We start from the raw sequence: 18,602 nt of genomic DNA, 5'->3' as shown, positions 1-18,602 counted from the left end.
TCGTAACAGTTGGCATACATGTGGATTGCCTTCATAGATTAGGTTGTTATTCTACAGAGGGAGTCCAGACCTTTGCAGTAGATATTCTTATATACATATGTGCTGTGATGATGCTTTTGTACAATGTAGGTACAGTTTCCTCTTAAAATTTAAGTTCTCTATTTTTTGTGTTAAATCAGAGCCTTAACTCTTTAATTTAAAAATTGGTATCATTGTGGGGAGAAAATCTTCCCAGCAAATAGTTGTCATTTAGTAAAGCTGTCTCTCTGCTTCTTACCTTCATGCAAAGTGGAGCTAGTTTGGCCAAACATGTCACCGTATCTACCACTCCTCCTAGTTTAGTATCATCCGCAAATTTGCTGAGAGTGCAATCCACACCATCCTCCAGATCATTTATGAAGATATTGAACAAAACCGGCCCCAGGACCAACCCTTGGGGCACTCCACTTGATATCGGCTGCCAACTAGACATGGAGCCATTGATCACTACCCGTTGAGCCCGACAATCTAGCCAACTTTCTACCCACTTTACTGTGCATTCATCCAGCCCATACTTCCTTAACTTGCTGACAAGAATACTGTGGGAGACTGTGTCAAAAGCTTTGCTAAAGTCAACAAACAATACATCCACTGCTTTCCCTTCATCCACAGAACCAGTAATCTCATCATAGAAGGCGATTAGATTAGTCAGGCATGACCTTCCCTTGGTGAATCCATGCTGACTGTTCCTGATCACTTTCCTCTCGGGTAAGTGCTTCAGGATTGATTCCTTGAGGACCTGCTCCATGATTTTTCCGGGGACTGAGGTGAAGCTGACTGGCCTGTAGTTCCCAGGATCCTCCTTCTTCCCTTTTTTAAAGATGGGCACTACATTAGCCTTTTTCCAGTCGTCCAGGACTTCCCCTGATTGCCATGAGTTTTCAAAGATAATACTGTTGTAGGATGGGATTTATATTTTTTATGTAGGTCGGTGGTATTTCCATGTCTCATTGAGTAGGTGGTTAGATATGATAATGAACAATGGAAGAAAGTATGTGTGTGTCACAAAGTGAAACCATAAACTACATCTTTAGCTTTCTGTGGTATTTCTAATGTGCCTGTTGCCATGGCATCTATGCAGCATTTAAAAAGTGAATATATAATCACAGGTGGCTAATAATGTACAACAAACTTCAGGGACAACATTGCAGAACAACAAATGACCAGACCTGAAGATTCACAGTGAGAATTTTAGTTCCCCCAGGAAGCTTGAGGTTCATTTCTAACCACTGTCCTTTTGGTTGTACAATAAAAATGTTAGGTTTCAGAGTAACAGCCGTGTTAGTCTGTATTCGCAAAAAGAAAAGGAGTACTTGTGGCACCTTAGAGACTAACCAATTTATTAGAGCATAAGCTTTCGTGAGCTACAGCTCACTTCCTCAGATGCATATCGTGGAAACTGCAGCAGGCTTTATATATACACAGAGAATATGAAACAATACCTCCTCCCACCCCACTGTCCTGCTGGTAATAGCTTATCTAAAGTGATCATCAGGTGGGCCATTTCCAGCACAAATCCAGGTTTTCTCACCCTCCACCCCCCCACACAAATTCACTCTCCTGCTGGTGATAGCCCATCCAAAGTGACAACTCTTTACACAATGTGCATGACAATCAAGTTGGGCTATTTCCTGCACAAATCCAGGTTCTCTCACATCCCCCCCACCCCCATACACACACAAACTCACTCTCCTGCTGGTAATAGCTCATCCAAACTGACCACTCTTCAAGTTTAAATCCAAGTTAAACCAGAACATCTGGGGGGGGGGGGAGGAAAAAACAAGAGGAAACAGGCTACCTTGCATAATGACTTAGCCACTCCCAGTCTCTATTTAAGCCTAAATTAATAGTATCCAATTTGCAAATGAATTCCAATTCAGCAGTTTCTCGTTGTTATTGCTAGAAATCAGAGTGGGTTTGCAAAGACATCTCTTGCCCAAATATGCATATTTTTCTTTTTTATTTAGACCAAAGTCTAGTGCTGTTCTCAGGGGTGTACAAGCATCTCTCTAAAAAGTGACTTAGGAGATATGTATTGTGAGAAGAATCATTCAACTGCAGGATGTAAAAATGCTTAACACCACATCCACATATATCTCTTGATACTGGAACTTCAACAGTGATGTAGTTTGGACTAAAACAGGCATTTCAAGTACAACTCACTACTTACTTCCATTTTACTGCCTGAAAAACCATTTACCATGCATGAATGGAATTCACATTAATATCAGTGGCAGACCCTAGAGAATGATTTAATCCTGGTTTTAGGTGAAAATTTACTTTCTGTACCTCCCTCAGATGTTTAGCAGGTCGGGAACTGGCTGTTGAAGGGGGTTTACATCTCTGCTAAAGTGAAGGCCCTAAGTTAAGGCAAACATCAGTGCTCAAGAACTTTATGTAGCATTAGGATAAATTGACAGAACAAATGGTTCCATTAAAAAAAATTTTTTTTTGGCTGTTGGTGACAGGAAAAAAAACAAAAAAAACCCAACAACTCATGCATATACATTTCATGCTATTTAGATAACTTCCAGCAGAAATTAAGTCTTGTCTTAACCCTAGTGTGAAGTTTTGTGACTGCCACAGTCCCCATGATATCCCACACTTTAGTGCCTGTAACAAAATGCATGTGCAAATGGACATCTATCCATTCATTTGCAGATTCAACATTCCACCCACAAAAGTAGAGACCCCTTCTGAACATTTACACATTACACGGTTTCAAGCTTTGTATCAATTTTTCCTCAAATCACCATTCTGAAAGTTCAAAATATAAGCATCACTCAGCATGAATAAATTCAAAAGTGAACTGAAAAATAACTGTACTTTGAAACAGTGAAACCAGCAGATTTGGAGTACTGTAATTTGATGGGGCTATTTGTTTTCTTCACTGGTCCCATTCACCTGTCCATGGTTCATGTCACAAGGTTAATATGTCATATGACAGAGATCAGAATTCAATGAATGCAGTGGCTACTGCTGGATACGTTGACATTGGATGTATCTGAATTGCAGCATTTTATGGCTCTGCATACATGTCTGTGTGTTAAGGCATAGAGTAGGTTGCAAGCTACAGCTGAAAAGTGGCAGATAAGCATTGTATTTCACAGCCATGCACACAACATGCCACTAAATTATATGACTCCTACTGAAAAGGTTAAAGATGTTATGTAATGGTAGATTGCATGTGTTTTATTACTTATAATTAAAGCTGAGTGAATATTTAATAAAAAATAAATTATGATACACAGTACTTTTTTGTCTTTCAGCTAATTGTGAGCAGATCACAGTTTTCTCAAATGTATTAATGATACGAAATGAAATTAAAATCCAAGTTATTTTGATTGGACAAATACAGGTAGGTATTCTTCTGTTCCTGAATGGAGTAGCATAACCCTTAGACTCAGACTTCCAGTAACAAGTCACATATATTAATGTTGTTTCCTCCCAATAGTCTCTAAAATTCACTTTAAAAATGTTTCTAAAAAACAATCTTGCCAGTAACTCTTATTTGCTCAAATAGCTGCAGAAAGAGAACACAAAAAGGATACAAATACAGTCAAAGTGAATTAGTTTAAAATTCCAAATTAAAATTAGTAGGTTGATTGTGCAGTATTAACCTAGCTCTATTTAAAAGTATCCTAATTGTCAGATGTTAAAAACAATGATGGGTCTCTGCACTGCTGTACTAGTTAACTAAAAAATAATACTACTACATTTACTGCTTTATCTTTCTATAGATATTTTTTCAAATTCCTTAACCCCTGTAATTAATTACAAAGTAGCTTAAACTGTAATAACTTTTTGGAAGTTATAAATTTTAATCATGATTGCAGTATATGATGAATGCTTGATGACATATTCAGGCTCTAATCAACAATAAAAATTATACTCATCAGAAAAATGTTTAATGACCATTTAAAATTACTTTAACTTCCATAATCAAGTCCAGAGCATTAAAATGTGTTTTAAAGGTAGCAAAAGAAAAAAAAACTAAAAACTTTAAAAACAAAAAACTTTTTAAACAAAATATTTTGTTTTTTAAAAAGATTTTGAAAATAAAGAAGCTAATGATTTCTGCCAGGGAATATTGATGTAATCATAAAAGGCTGCTTCTTTTTTTAAAACTGCCCTTGAAACTAGTTTGAGTCCACGGCATATTTTACCCAAATAAAATTCTGTCTCTGACTTGCTCTGATTATGTAAGTACAAAAGTGAGATTCTTCTATTTCCCATGATCTACATACCAGTGGATGTCAAGCCACCTGTCACGTACAAATGATGTCAATTAAAGTTCCATGTACAGAGCTAGCTTAATGTGTGTCAGATACCAGTGTCTAAATTACCAGCTGGGATAGATACAGCAAATTTAACACATGAAGAAGTTACTACAAAAGGTGAGTAACAAGGGTTCTTTGAGAGCTGTGTCCCTATGTGTGCTCCACTGTAGGTGTGAGCCCCTGTGCTGTCGATCAGAGAATTTCAGCCACAGTCCATCCCACACTCATGGCTCCGATAGCGTGTGGGGCATTTCTCCCTCAGTTCCTTCTCTACTGCAGAGTCAACCAGTGGAAACTCTGAAGTAGAGGGGAGGAGGGAGGATTGTGGAGGATCCATAGTGACACACATCTCGAAGAACCATTGTTACGGAACAAGGTGAGTAAATTCTTCAAGTGCTGTCCCTACGGGTGCTCCACTGTAGGCAATTCCCAAGCAGTACCCAATCAGTACCGCTGGAGGCTGGGACTTCGGAGTCAAGACTGATACAAATGATAGTACAGAGGCCCCAAATTGGGCGTCTGAAGCCAAATTATTCAAAATGGCATAGTGTTCTGTGAAGGTATGTGCAGATGCCCATGCAGCTGCTCTGCATGTCTCCAATATGGGAATAACCTTAGAGAAGGCTATCAACGAGACCACCAACCTTGGAGAGTCTCTAAGTGGAGATCGCCACACCTTTTGACCTATCCACAACTGAAAGGAAGAGCCCCGGAGATTTTTGGATGGCTTTTGTCCTGTATGAGAAGGCCAAAGCTTGCCTCACATCGAACGTATGGAAGATGGCCTCTCTTATCCATATGAGGTTTTGGATAGAATGTTGGGAGCTGAATTAGTGGATTCATGTGAAATGCAGTAGTTATTTTGGGAGTCATCTTTGGGTGTGGTCTGAGTGTGACCTTGTCCAGAAAGACCACCATATATGAGGAATGTGCCATCAAAGCTATCTTCCCTATCCTTCTGGCAGAAGTGATGGCGATGAGGAATGCCATCTTCATGGAAAGGTGAGTTAACCAACAAGTGGTCATGGGTTCGAATGATGATCTTGTCGGTCCTGTTAGTACTAGGTTGAGGTCCCATTGCAGAGTTGGGGTCCTGGGTTGTGGGGAAAAGTATGCTATACCTTTTAGAAACCTCTTCGTAGTCAGGTGAGAGAAGATTGAGTTGCCCTCTACCTGTGGTGGAAGATTGCAATTGCTGCCAAGTGAACCTTCAGAGAGCTAATAGGGAGACCAATTTCTTTAGGGACAACAGATAGTCCAGGATCACCAATAGGGTGGCTGAATTAGGGGTGACATCCTTGGATTGGCACCACATCTGGAATCTCTTCCATTTCTGTAGATAGGTGCAATGAGTAGCATCCTTCCTACTGTGCAGTAGTACGTCCTGTACCACCTCTCAGTAGGATGCCTCTAGGTGCTAGAACCATGAAGGAGCTTTGAAATGCTTTGAAATGTAGGCTCCTGGATTGGTATGAAGGGTGCAACCCTCATTCTGTGATGGGAGATAGGGAGTGATTGGTAGGGTCACCATTGGATGCAACACCAGCTGAGACAGGTAAGGGTACTATATCTGTGTGGGCAATCAGGATGATGTTTGCTTTTTTCCCGCCCTTCTTATCTTCAACAGAGCCTTTAGCAACAGAGGGAATTGAGGAAAGGTATAAAGAAGGCCCTTGGTTCCAAGGGAGGAGGAGAGCATCTCACCTGAAGAGTCATCCAGTTCCCACCCTGGAGCAGTATCGTGGACATTTCTTGTTCTGGTAGGTAGCGAACAAGGCTATCTTTGGCATATATCATGTAGAATGGTTGGCTCTACTTCCCATTTGTGGTCAAGCGGGAACTTCCGGCTAAGGCTATTGGCCTTCATGTTGTGTACTCCTGGTAGGCAGGCCGCTGATATTAAGACATTGTAGAAGATGCACCAATTCCATAGCTTCAGAGCGTCTGTGCATAAGGAATGAGACCTGGTACCGGTTTATGTAGTACATACAGGTTACGTTGTCCATCATGACCTTTGTGTGGTTGTCCTTGAGCAGTGGGAGGAAATCAGCACATGCATTTCAGACCGCTCAGAGCTCCAGCAGCTTGATGTGGAGACATGTCTCTGATGGAGATCATTTGCCCTAAACAGCGCAGCCATTGAGATGTGCTCCCCAGCCTATGAGGGATGCATTGGTGGTCAGAAGAGGGGATGGGTAAGACTCAGCGAATGGGATCCCCATGCAAATGTTCATTGCGTCCTTCCACCAGTTCAAGGATTGCTTCACTATGGTGGGCACCAACAGGATCTTGTTTACATTGTCTTTGGTTTGTACACTGAGCCAAACATGCTTGGAGGCACCTCATGCATAGTCTGGCACAAGCAATGACTGATATGCCTGCAGCCACATGCCCCAGAAGCTGAAGGCAGTGTCTGGCCAAGAGCTGAAGGCTGGATTGTATTCTCTATATTAATGAGGAAAGACTGAGAAATCTGTGATGTGGTAGGAGTGCCTTTGCCTGAACAGAGTCGAGGTCAGCTCCTATGAACTCTAGTTTTTGAACTTGGGTTAAAGAGGATTTTTGATCCTTAATTTGTAGGCTCAGCCTCAGAAATAAATCTCGTGTGATCTGAGCAATTTGTTGGGTCTCTGCAAAAAAGACCGCGCCCTGAGAAGGCAATCATCCAGGTAGGGAAAAATCATAATACCCTGAGAATATAGATGAGCCACCACTTCTGAAAGGACCTTTGAGAACACCCAGTGGGCTGATGGAAAGCCAAGGAGAGTACTCTGCCCTGGTAGTGGTCCTGGCCTAGGGTGAATCTGAGGTAACGCCTGTGGTTCGGTATGATAGAGATGTGAAAGTATGCATTTTGAAGGTTGAGGGCCAAGAACCATTTCCCTTTTTCTAACGCTGAGATAATAATTTACAGCATAACCATCTTGAATCTCTTTGCATTGGCCTACCTGTTGAGAGCTCTAAGATCCAGTATAGGTCTCCAACCTCCCTTTTTCTTCAGTAACAGGAAGTAACAAGAGTAGAAACTTTTGCCCCGGAGATGTGAGAGTACCCGCTCTATAACTCCTACACTGAGGAGATGATTCACCTCTTGGCATAGCAGACTCTCGTGAGTGACTCTCTAATGTGTTTTTTTTATTAATTTGATAAGTAGTATGTAGATCATGTAATTAAATCACGTAACAAAGCAATCATATAAGGGAGAACAGTTACTGTTCAATCTTAACTTTGAAATTTCTGAACCTTTAAGTCTTTAACTATTGTTCAACTTTAAACTTTTTATATCCTATTTTATATGGAATATGCACAATATTTGTATGCCTCTGCAAATGGCCTTTGAATTTCTTTAATTAGCTATGAAATATGTAAAGAGATGCAATATTTATTCATTAAAAATAATTCTTTAAAATCATTTAGGTTCTGTAAATATCTGTGCTTTAAAGATGTAAAACACAATATATGGGTGTATGCTTATTATTGGCTTACTTTCTTCTCTAGACATCTATCAGCATGTTAAAATGTTAGAATATGATTTTTTTTTTAAATATTGTGGAGTTTAGAAAAGTCCGTTTCTAAGGTTCAACAAATCCTTCTTTCTTTCTGTCAATGACAAAAGACATGCCTGTGACCTTATGTTCATCCAACCTAAGTACAAATTCACAGAAATTCTTGGTAACAAGGCTAGAATTTCCTCTTGTGCATTAGAAATACAACTGGAAATATTGGGTCATCCATCAAGATTATTTTTCTCATCACCAACCGCAACAAGTAAAAACCTCCGAAGTTTACTAGTATGTTGTATAACACAAACTGAGCTAGAAAAGTATCTTGACTGGTCATACAATTAACCACATGAGCTCCTTTTGTAGTCTCTGGATGCCGCAACTAAATTACAAAATATGGGGAGGTTTCAGTCTTTGGTACATAGTTCTTAGTGATTTTTCAGAGAGATAATTTCATAACTGATAACTGATTATAACTGATTCATAACTAATTATAGTGTTTTACTTCTTTTTCAAGCATCCAACACTGAGCACTCATTTCATGTTGTTAAACAATAAGCACACTGTATCCATTAGTCGTTCAGCACTCTAGACTACTATTCATCTGGGATTTCTGTACCCAGCCTCCCCTGCTGCATGCTCTTCATATTTCTTCCCATTGTGGCAATGAAGGGGGTATATCCATGGCTCACTGGAGCCAATCTTAAGGCCATGTGAATTATTGAGAGCTTCTCATTCCAATTCTTTCCATTGTGTTTTACCATTTTCCATAGTGCCTTCTTTCAGGGGCAGTTAGTACATTCCACTAATCCTGAAGACTGGGGGAGCCCTGCAATGTGGAAATGTTGTTTAATCCCCAGAATATCTGTTGTGCTTTGCAAGCATTCATGGGATCTCTCAAACCTGTTTATTTTTGTTCTGAAAGAGTTCTTAGGAATAGTACAGTTGCCATGATATGAAGGCTAGTAGAAGATTTTATCATTCCAATTATGTAGTACACAAAGTTATAGAATCTGTAAAATATCCTACGAAGCAGCCATGCAACTGCTAAGGGAAGGAGGGTTAATTCCTTCTGTGTCTGCTTTGAAAAATCAGGTAGGGACAAAAAGGCCCCACATCTCTAGGACGGTTGGTTTTCTACCGATTAAGATGAAATTATAGTAATGCTGCACTCATTTTCAGACATATCATATAAAATTAATATAAGTCTGCTCACTGCCATGTTTATTTTCATTTTATATAGGATGTAAATAATAAAGAAATAATATTATGTAAAATAACTGAGTAACTCTTGGCAGGACTTAATAGAGTAAATCCAAGCTTAATAGAATAAATCCAATATTTCAGAACATTATAAAAGGGTTTTAATTTTTGTTCTAATAAAATACTTTTTGAATGTCTTTTATTGAGATGGAACTCAGAGATGGAGAAATTTTTTTTAATAAAATAATACATTTTAACAAAAAAAATTTAAATGTCTGACAAAGTCCTTATTTTGTGAAGGCAATTTTTTTTAAAAGGTGTCCTTTCACATTTTCTATGGCTAATAATTAATTCAGATGAAAATTTACTCTATTTTTATCAGAGGATTTTACTTAATTCATTTTTAATAATACTTGAAAATGTATTTTATATATTATTAGGATTTGGATTCTCCCAGATTTTTCTAGTTATGAAGATCATTAATTATATTTTGAACCACCACCAATTCAACTTAATTGCTCCATCCACAATGTTAAAAAACAATTAAAGGTAAAAATGTAGTCAAGTGTCTGCGGTGCAAGGAAAGAGGAATCATTAACTTTTAATATTTCATTTTTGTAAACCTCATTAAATTTCTATAGAAGCCTATTGGTGTCATCTCTTTATATTTTCCATAAGCATAGAACATTAACTATTATTTCTACCTTTCCTTTTTACTTCTTTTTCTGCATCTCTTCCCCATCTCTAATTTGTAAACTCCATTTTTAATCTGTTTTCCTCCCTATCCATCTATCTTCTTTGCTCTTATTTCCTACTTTCTGTCCCTCCCTTTTTTTGCTCTGATTTAAAATGTCCTTCTATTCTGCAATAACAATATTTCTTTCCCTTCTGCTTGATCAAAAGTTGGCAGGAGACATGTAAGCACTGGAATGGGGAGGCAAGGAATTCCAGGTAAACAAGAGGAGCCCATGGATTGACTGGGTAGTGGTGACTCACTGTACCTGAATGTACCCTTATATTCACACCCTACACATCACTGTAATAATCTTTGTACAAAATATGCCTTGTGAGGTATCATTTGAAAACTAATAACTCACTGGTCATTAATATCATGGTGAAATGCACATAGCAGTAATGTACATAAAGTTATGATCATAAACTGAAGTTATGACTAAAATGTGTTTAAGAGACAAGTTTGGGGAATGGGTTAACCAGTTTCTCAAAGACAGAAGATAAACTGACACTTCTAGCCACGGGTCATCAAAGTTGGTTGGCAGTCATTGGTCAAGTGGCCATTCTTTGGCAGCAGAGAGGGGCAGGAACAGATCAATTTGCATTTTATCAATAACATGGAACCTCTCATCACAAGACCCCACGGCTTCATCCTCACAGCTGGAAGGAGCTTTATATAGGAGTCACCCTCAGGAAAATGCATTTCAAAGAGTAAATGAACCATAAAAGGGAGGAGCAAAAACATCTCAGGTTTTCTCTCTTTCACCTTACAAAGAAAACAGAGAGTTGGACTTTGGGAGGGGCTCTGACTTGAGAATTTGGTCAGTTCTGTAGCTGGGAACATGTAGTAAGGATTTTACCTTGAACCAAGTCTAGTTTGTTAAGTTAAATGCCTTTACTCTTTATTTCTCTTGTAACCATTTCTGATTTTAATGCCTTATACTTGTATTACTTAAAACCTATTGCTTGTAGTTAAATAAACTTTAATCAAAACTAATCCAGTATTGTGTTTAAACTGAATTGTTTGGTAACTCCAAATAAAGTAGCAAACTGTTGTATATTGACACCTTACAGGAGCAATGAACCTCCAATATCACTGTACAGAAGAGGACTGTACAGTGCAGAACACGTTTTCTGAGAAAAATCCAAGGTTGGGAGTGTGTTGGGGTCACACTGCAACTGGTAACCAAGGCTAGCGGAAGTGTGACTGGAGTGTGCTAGCAGGCTGCAGCTATACAAAAAGACACTCAGGGTGTGACCTGCATTCTGTTTGGCTGTTTATGAGGAGCCCAGGTTGGGACCTAAGCAGCAATGTATTGTAAGGCACCCAAGGTTGCACACAACCCTTCACTGGTCTGGATTGCAACCTGGAATGTTATACTCTTGTTGTGCTAACTCACGACCACCACTTTTAGATCCCAGAGGTATGGAAACAGACTTTTCTCCTTTCACAGAAAGGTCCTGGAAAGACTGCCACCATCTTGTTGTGATTCTTTGGAGGGCTGAGCTGCCTCAGTGCATGGCTTGCCACAGGTATTGCTCTCCTGCCATTTCCTGTCCCTAGTGTTTGAAATTAGCTCACTATCATGCTATGGCCCCCATCCTGCAAGCACATAAGCACATGCAAAACCTTACTTATTTGAGTAGTCCCTTAGTGTTCAATATGGTTACTCACATGCACACAGGATTGAGGCCTTTGTATATGTTATGGGATACCTCAAATCACCGCTATAATACAAACACAAGCAGCAGCAGAGGTCAACTAGAGACAGCCACTAGCCAACCTGATTCCCGCATTCTGCGTCTCTTGACTCTACTCTTCCCCAGGGATGCCTCCCCACAATGGATCCCTGAAGTCCATTCTGAGCCTTGAAGAGCTGAAGATGAAAAGCCCTGGAGACTCTTGCCAATTTCACAAAACAACTCTTGAACACCTAAAGACTTATACATTTGTGGTAGAGGGAAAATGACTTGCATTGGTCAGTTTCCTTTGGCATTAAATTATTTAGATGGTAAAGACTATATGTCACGATCAGGATTGCACAATCCTGCTAAACTTCCTTCACATTCTGTTCCCTGTATAAATCACCATTGCAACTGAATACTTCATAAACTCACACAAGAGAAATAACTGGGAAGTGGAGCAGTTTTTCATGGTGGGTGGCCCACAGTGTGTGATGCAGAAAGCATGATATATACTTTGGGGGGAAATTTCTTTGGACACATGCACTGATTTTTTTTTTTGTCTCCTACTCATGTTGTACTAGTCCCTCTTTAAAAGCCAGACTGTGAACCCCTTATTCACATTGATTAACTGTTGATCACACAAGTAGTCCCATTAAAGACAATAGTAAAACTCAACGTTTTCAGTGGGGCCATGATTACATCCAGTGAGTCTACTAATACACATAACTGCTCATTAGTGGGACAAATGAACATGGGCTCTAACTAAATCAGTGGTTCTCAAATTTTTGTACTGATGACCCCTTTCACATAGCAAGCCTCTGAGTGCGACCCCCCTTATAAATTAAAAACACTTTTTTATATATTTAACACCATTATAAATGCTGGAGGTGAAGGGGGATTTGAGGTGGAGGCTGGCAGCTCGCAACCCCCTGAGGGGTCCTGATCCCCAGTTTGAGAACCCCTGGACTAAATGATCTACATGACAATAAGTGCCAGCATTGCCCACGTATCATGAAACTAGTCCACTAACCTCAAGTCAATTTCCCCTTCTATCTGTTTCATGGAGATTGCATAATTATGAAATCCAATTTTTTAGTATATACACAAAGATTCCAGCCTAATCTGCAAGGAACCTGCATACATTTCAGTCTGACTAGTTTTATAGCCAACATTACAAGCTTACAGTAGAACCTCAGAGTTATGAACTGCCCAGTCAACCACACACCTCATTTGGAACCGGAAGCACACAATCAAACAGCATCATATACCAAAAAAAGAGCAAATACAGTACAGTGCTGTGTTAAACGTAAACTACTAAAAAAATAAATAAAGGGAAAGCAGCATTTTTCTTCTGCATAGTAAAGTTTCAAAGCTGTATTAAGGTAATGTTCAGTTGTAAAATTTTGAAACAACCACCATAAAGTTTTGTTCAGAATTACAAACAACCTTCATTCCCAAGGTGTTCATAACTCTGACGTTCTCCTGTAATTATTTTACAGTGTATCTGCATCGTCATACCTTTGCAGTACAGAAAGAGGAGAAAATGATTAAGATGGGAATTTGAGCTTTTGGAAACTCCGATCAAAATGAGGCACAAACTCTTTTGTGCTTAAATAGAACAGTAATTTTTTTTTCTTTCAAGTCTAATTTATAGTCTTATTTTTGCCAAAAATTGTCAGGTGGAATAAAATATAGATACCAAAAACTTCTAACAATTCTGACAACAACCTGACAATATTCATACAGCTTCTGCAGAACTTCCTATTAAACACACAAAAACTATTACTACAAAAAGAAAAAATATTGTCAAAAAAATCCTCAAATGAAGCTGAAAAGCTTCAAGACAGACATTTTTATAAAATTTGAAAATAACTGGGGAGAGGAGAAGGACAGAAAATCCCTCTGCTATTAGATGCAGAAAATGTCATTTCTGCTCCCTATGAAGTTGCATGAAATTCAAAAGGATCATACTGAGAAACTGAGAAACACTGAGAAACTGACATTTGTGGCACAAAAATGTTTTAGACACAGAAAAGTTTACCTAGATGTCATTTTTCAAAAATGTATAGTTTATTAAATAATAGAAACACTATTTAAAACAGGAGAACATTTATGTGGGGTGGAGGAAGTTACTGAATTACATCAACTAGAACTCTAATTAGTAACACTGAAGTGACAGATATGTTTGTAAATTCTCTCTTTTTTCCCCGAAAAGTTTAGGACAGCGCAATGGTGTCACAAGTTGTTTACTTGCATCCCAAACTGCTACTAATGGATCAGTCACAGAATAATTAAGCAACCACAAAGTGCTTACATTCTTTAAAATTTCAAATGTGTGTCAAAGTAACTAAAGAAAAAAGCATATCCCTCAGGCCCAATATTGCAAGCATTACTCAGACAAAGCCTCCATTATCTTCATGTAAAGGCAAAAAATAATTAAAGGAGGAAAATGTTTGTTTTAGATTGTATAAAGCTGTTTTATTTGATGATTTGGAACTATTAAATACGGATTTTAAAAAGCATGTACACTGCATATATTCCTTTAAAAATGAGCAGACAGTGTACTCAGCAAGCCTGGCTGATAGTATTATGTTAAATCATTTATCTTCAACAAATCATTTATTTTCATCACAGCATAATTAAACCATCAGCAATGGTGTTAAAAAAATAGGTAAAATTAGACAAACTAGCAATAACAGTTTCAATGCCCAATATATGAATTTTCTGAGTGGCTTTTTCTCCCTGTCAGAGTATACAAGTGAGAACACATGAAAAATAACTTTAAAAAAGTCACTTCCTTAACTTTTTAACAGCATTATTAATTGGTTTGTCCAGGTAGAAAGCTATCATACCATGCCAACCATTGTATAGAAAAATTACTGCGCTGAAGAGCTATGTTACTACAAAGAATGTTTTTGATGGTGTGTAGAGAATTATAATGAGAAAACTCCAGGTTATTAATAAATAATAATAATATAATATACCACCACAGGTATTCCTTGAGCATTACAACAAATAGAAGAAAGTTCCCAATCCTAAAGAGCTTGCAACTAAAGAACCAATCCATCCTACAATTGTGATTTTCCTGCAAAAAGGACTACGATTTTTCTTCACTGCCTTTCATCTTGTGTAGTAATTTACTACTAAAAGTACAATGTATATATAAATTGCTGGCATTATGAGTAGGTAGCACTTTAGACTACTTTGCACAGGTCCACATTTTTTTCAGAAGGCTGAAGAGAATCAGTTCCATTGCTGCTTTTCTTTTTGAAGAAAGGAGATAGTGATTATCCCCACTGAGAATGGGAGCAGAGTTTAGTGGAACAGAGAAGGGGTTTGACTCTAAAACCAATCGATCTCAAGAGGCCACCAGAGGTCTGTGCCTCTGAACTGCCTCCTGTCCACCAGGGAGCCATATTCCTACCATATTCCTACCTACTATTGCATCCGATGAAGTGAGCTGTAGCTCACGAAAGCTCATGCTCAAATAAACTGGTTAGTCTCTAACGTGCCACAAGTACTCCTTTTCTTTTTGCAAATACAGACTAACACGGCTGTTACTCTGAAACCTGTCATATTCCTACCATGTCCCTCAAATGTTGTCACCCTCCACACTGCTCTTCAGGGGGATGGCATATCTCAGTGAGGGAACAGGTCTGAATTCCATCCCGTTCCCATCTGTGGAACTTGTCTGAGTTTCCTATGCTTCTGGACAGCATGTCACTGAGCAAGAACTGTCCATACATACCACATCCCTCTCCTCTCCCTGTACATATCTTATCCTGCTTCCTCGTTTCCACAAGTGGAAACAGTGGGGAACAACTGGCCATAGAGTGGACACAGCAGACCAAGGAATGACAAAGGATACGGAGTTACAATATGTGCGTAGCTTTCATTATAAAATATGTTCTGTGTGACTAATTTAATTATAAAAACAGAGAAAATGACAGAAATAATGCCTGCTAAAAACAGACCTGTTAAAATTATGTGTGGTGAGAATGTATATTTCACACACCAATGCACTATAAAGGTCATGCGAATTCAAAGAGGAAATGAATGTTATACTAACATTCAAACAAGCTTCCCTCTAGTTATTTGATTTCAAATAACTCGATTGCAAAAGTATAGTTTGTTTTAAAAGGGAAATTCAAAAGCATTTAGAGATGCTACAATGTAAGCAAGCACGGAAAGCAGAAATCCAGTTCTGTCACCTAGCTGACTGTCTTTACAGTCTTTAACAATGTTGTCTTACTACCATAGGCTTAGTCAGCCTATTATAAATTTGTTTGTAAAAACATCAATCAAATCTACTTCCTGCTTTGTCCACATGCTGCTCTAGCAGCTCTCCTACAGCTAAAAGAAAAGGAGTACTTGTGGCACCTTAGAGACCCCTACAGCTGTTTCACTATTCTATTCTTTCCTCCTCTAGCAATCTCAGCAACTGTCAAGAGTGTCCACCTGCATCCTAAAAAGGCACCACATGGATGACATTTTGCCTCATAGGAGTGGTGGTACAAAAATCCTTGTACACAGTAAAACCACACAATTTACTTTAATCTGTAATAGCTTTGCTACTCACAGAATGTTTAAACTCTTAAAAAGCAATTTATCTATCCATCTAGGTATTAATACTGACCCAACATTACTTCACCACCAGTTCTCTCAAACATCCTGGGGCCAACATAGCTACAACAACACTGCAAATACCATATTCTATTAGCTTATGAAACAGCCTCTGCAAGTAGCATCCTGCATGTATTTCCTCCTCCCAGACAAATAAAAGAATCTGTATTCTGTTAGATGCATGCAATCCTACTAATTCCAAAAGGGTTACTAGATCTTGGCCCAAAATATTTAAAACTTGAGGTGGAGTATTAGTCCCCTAATAAAGCATTGTTTGAGGACTTTCATTTCCTGATAAACTGCTGTTATTTTGCATGTCCCTGTTGTTCCTCCCCCACAAATGAACATGGGGCATCATGACAACCCTGTAAGAGATTCTGCTTCTGGATGTCAGCTATTTCTTAGAAGCTGCTGTCATTCTGTACATCCTATCCTTTTAACACACGATGCAGTATTTCTGGATTGTCATTTCTCTCTCTGACACACACACACACACACACACTCTCTCTCTTAATCTGCAAAGCCTGTCCAGGCATATTTTTCACATAGGTCTGAGGCACTCCTTGGAACCTACAGCACTTCCTAGAATTTTCAGAGACAATGGTGATCGTGTGGTTTTTGCATATGAAAAAAAAATCCATTTAAAAAACAAAACAGGGAGGGGGAAAAAAAAACAGGTTATTAAACCTCAACAGGAGTGTGGCATTTCTTTTTAAAAAAACTGGGTTTTGAGTTATGGCTTCCCCCATCCCAGCCCCCGTCTGCCTCCTCCCTCACTTGTGGAAATATTGCTACCTCTTTTCATTCTGTTGCCATGCCTTTTCTTTTTGCTGACATATTTTTACAATGTTGGCTTTTGGAAGCTATACTAACCTGTTAAAATTGTTTGTTAAAGATGACTAAAACGTCTCCTTTCTTCCAATACTGCAAAAGGTCATTGGTTTTCCTCTATAAAACAGTCTCCATGAGAATTATTACCAGAGGAACTCAAAGACTGCCTGTTTGGAAGAGGAAGAATATTCATGATGTAATGTTCTGAGGAAATCCCTAATCCACCTCAAAAAAGGTGCACTTGTCAGAAATTTAATGTGAACACTTCTGACATTTAAAAAAAACTTCACACTTCTTTCATACAACAAAATGAATCAAAGCACAACTGGACTTTGTAAAACATGAACGAACTGAAATTAAGTTGGCCTCAGACATCTGAAATTTTAGACAAATAAAACATTGCAATATTTTTGAATTCCTTCTTGGAAAGCTATTTAGACACACAGGCTGCCACCTCAACAGAAAGTTTCAGGAGATGGGCCTTGGCAGTTCAAGTTTCCAGTTACATGTTTTGTTTCATCCACTCACTACTCTATTAGTCACACTGAATGCTTAAGAGGCCAAGTTTATTGAACCAAACAATTGATGAAAAGCCAACAGGCAACATGACATTTACTGTGGCATGAACAAAACGATATAGGTCAGCGAGACAAATGGACCTGACATTAAGTAGGAACTAACTGAAGATTAATGAATCATGAAACATCCAATGCACTCATGGCTGCTACAACTTTCTCCCTAACCCCTCCCATGTATACACGCACATATTCCCCTCAACTAAGCTTTCAAGACTGCAATCAATCAATCTAAGCACCCGGTGGTTTGCTAACTTACTGCAGTGCGATGCAGAACGGGCAAAGGTGCACCTCTGGAGAGAGAGAGGGATCAGCACACCAGAGAGCAGCAGCAGCTGATCGTCTATCCGGCTCATTGCAAATACACAGTCTCTGCCACCGCCACCTCTCTCGCAGGCTGCGGCAGCAGAGCCCCTAACCTTGCTCCCCACTGAAACAGCACAACACCGGCCTCCAGAACAACTGCTAACCGCAGCTTCTCTCCCAGCCCCGGCAGAAGATGAACCCACCTCTCCAGTTAACCGCGCACCTTCACTGCGCTGCTCTTGTCCCGGGAACAGGCAACCCCAAGCCCTGCCGTGCATTGTATGCGGGCTTTGTACCAGCAAAACTCCCACCCCCTTTGGTGGGGGGGGGAGGGTCTCACCCAGAAGCGCCCAATAAAGCCCAGGGATTGCTCAAAGCCAGCCCGACACCAGCAAAGCGGCGGTACCTGTTGGCCGGCAGCGGCGTTTCTCCTCCGGCGCTGCCGGGGCTGGCGGTGCGCGCTCGCTGTGCGGAGGCTGGGGGGCTGACCTCGGCGGGCGAGCCCCGGCCCCGGCGTCTCCGGCTGCTGGGTCTCCTCAGGCGGAGGTGCGGGAAGGACTCCGCACAACGCCGCCGCCGCTGCTAGTGAGGAGGCGGCGGCGGCGGCGGCAGCTGCTCAGTCCCCTCCCCCAGGTGAGAGGAGCGGCTGCCGCGGCGTGGGCAGCACTCACCTAAACTTCACCGCTTCTTCCCGCCGGGGGCTGTCGCTTCGCTCCAGCCGGGGGCGGCGGCAATCAGCCCCGTGCCGGGCTCCCCTAGGGAGAGGCTGCGGACTGGCGCGGCGCACGGGGGTGCGCGGGTGTCGGTGCCTCTCGCCGGGCATC

At 40.0% G+C, this 18,602-nt stretch overlaps 1 protein-coding gene across 1 annotated transcript in view; it reads right to left on the bottom strand.

Moving 5' to 3' along the window:
* Positions 1–18,348, bottom strand: part of DGKB (diacylglycerol kinase beta) — a 504,484-nt gene extending 486,136 nt beyond the window's left edge. Inside the window, exon 1 of the mRNA XM_084618553.1 lies at positions 18,185–18,348. The gene's annotated coding sequence lies outside the window, so the exon portion shown is untranslated. The remainder of the gene's footprint in view (positions 1–18,184) is intronic.
* Between the last annotated feature and the right edge of the window lie 254 nt (positions 18,349–18,602).

Source organism: Lepidochelys olivacea (assembly GCF_965140295.1).
Source record: "Lepidochelys olivacea isolate rLepOli2 genome assembly, chromosome: 2".
Lineage (NCBI taxonomy): Eukaryota > Metazoa > Chordata > Testudines > Cheloniidae > Lepidochelys > Lepidochelys olivacea.
The sequence above is the reverse complement of the archived record's forward strand: the minus strand, read 5'-3'. Positions and strand labels throughout refer to the sequence as shown.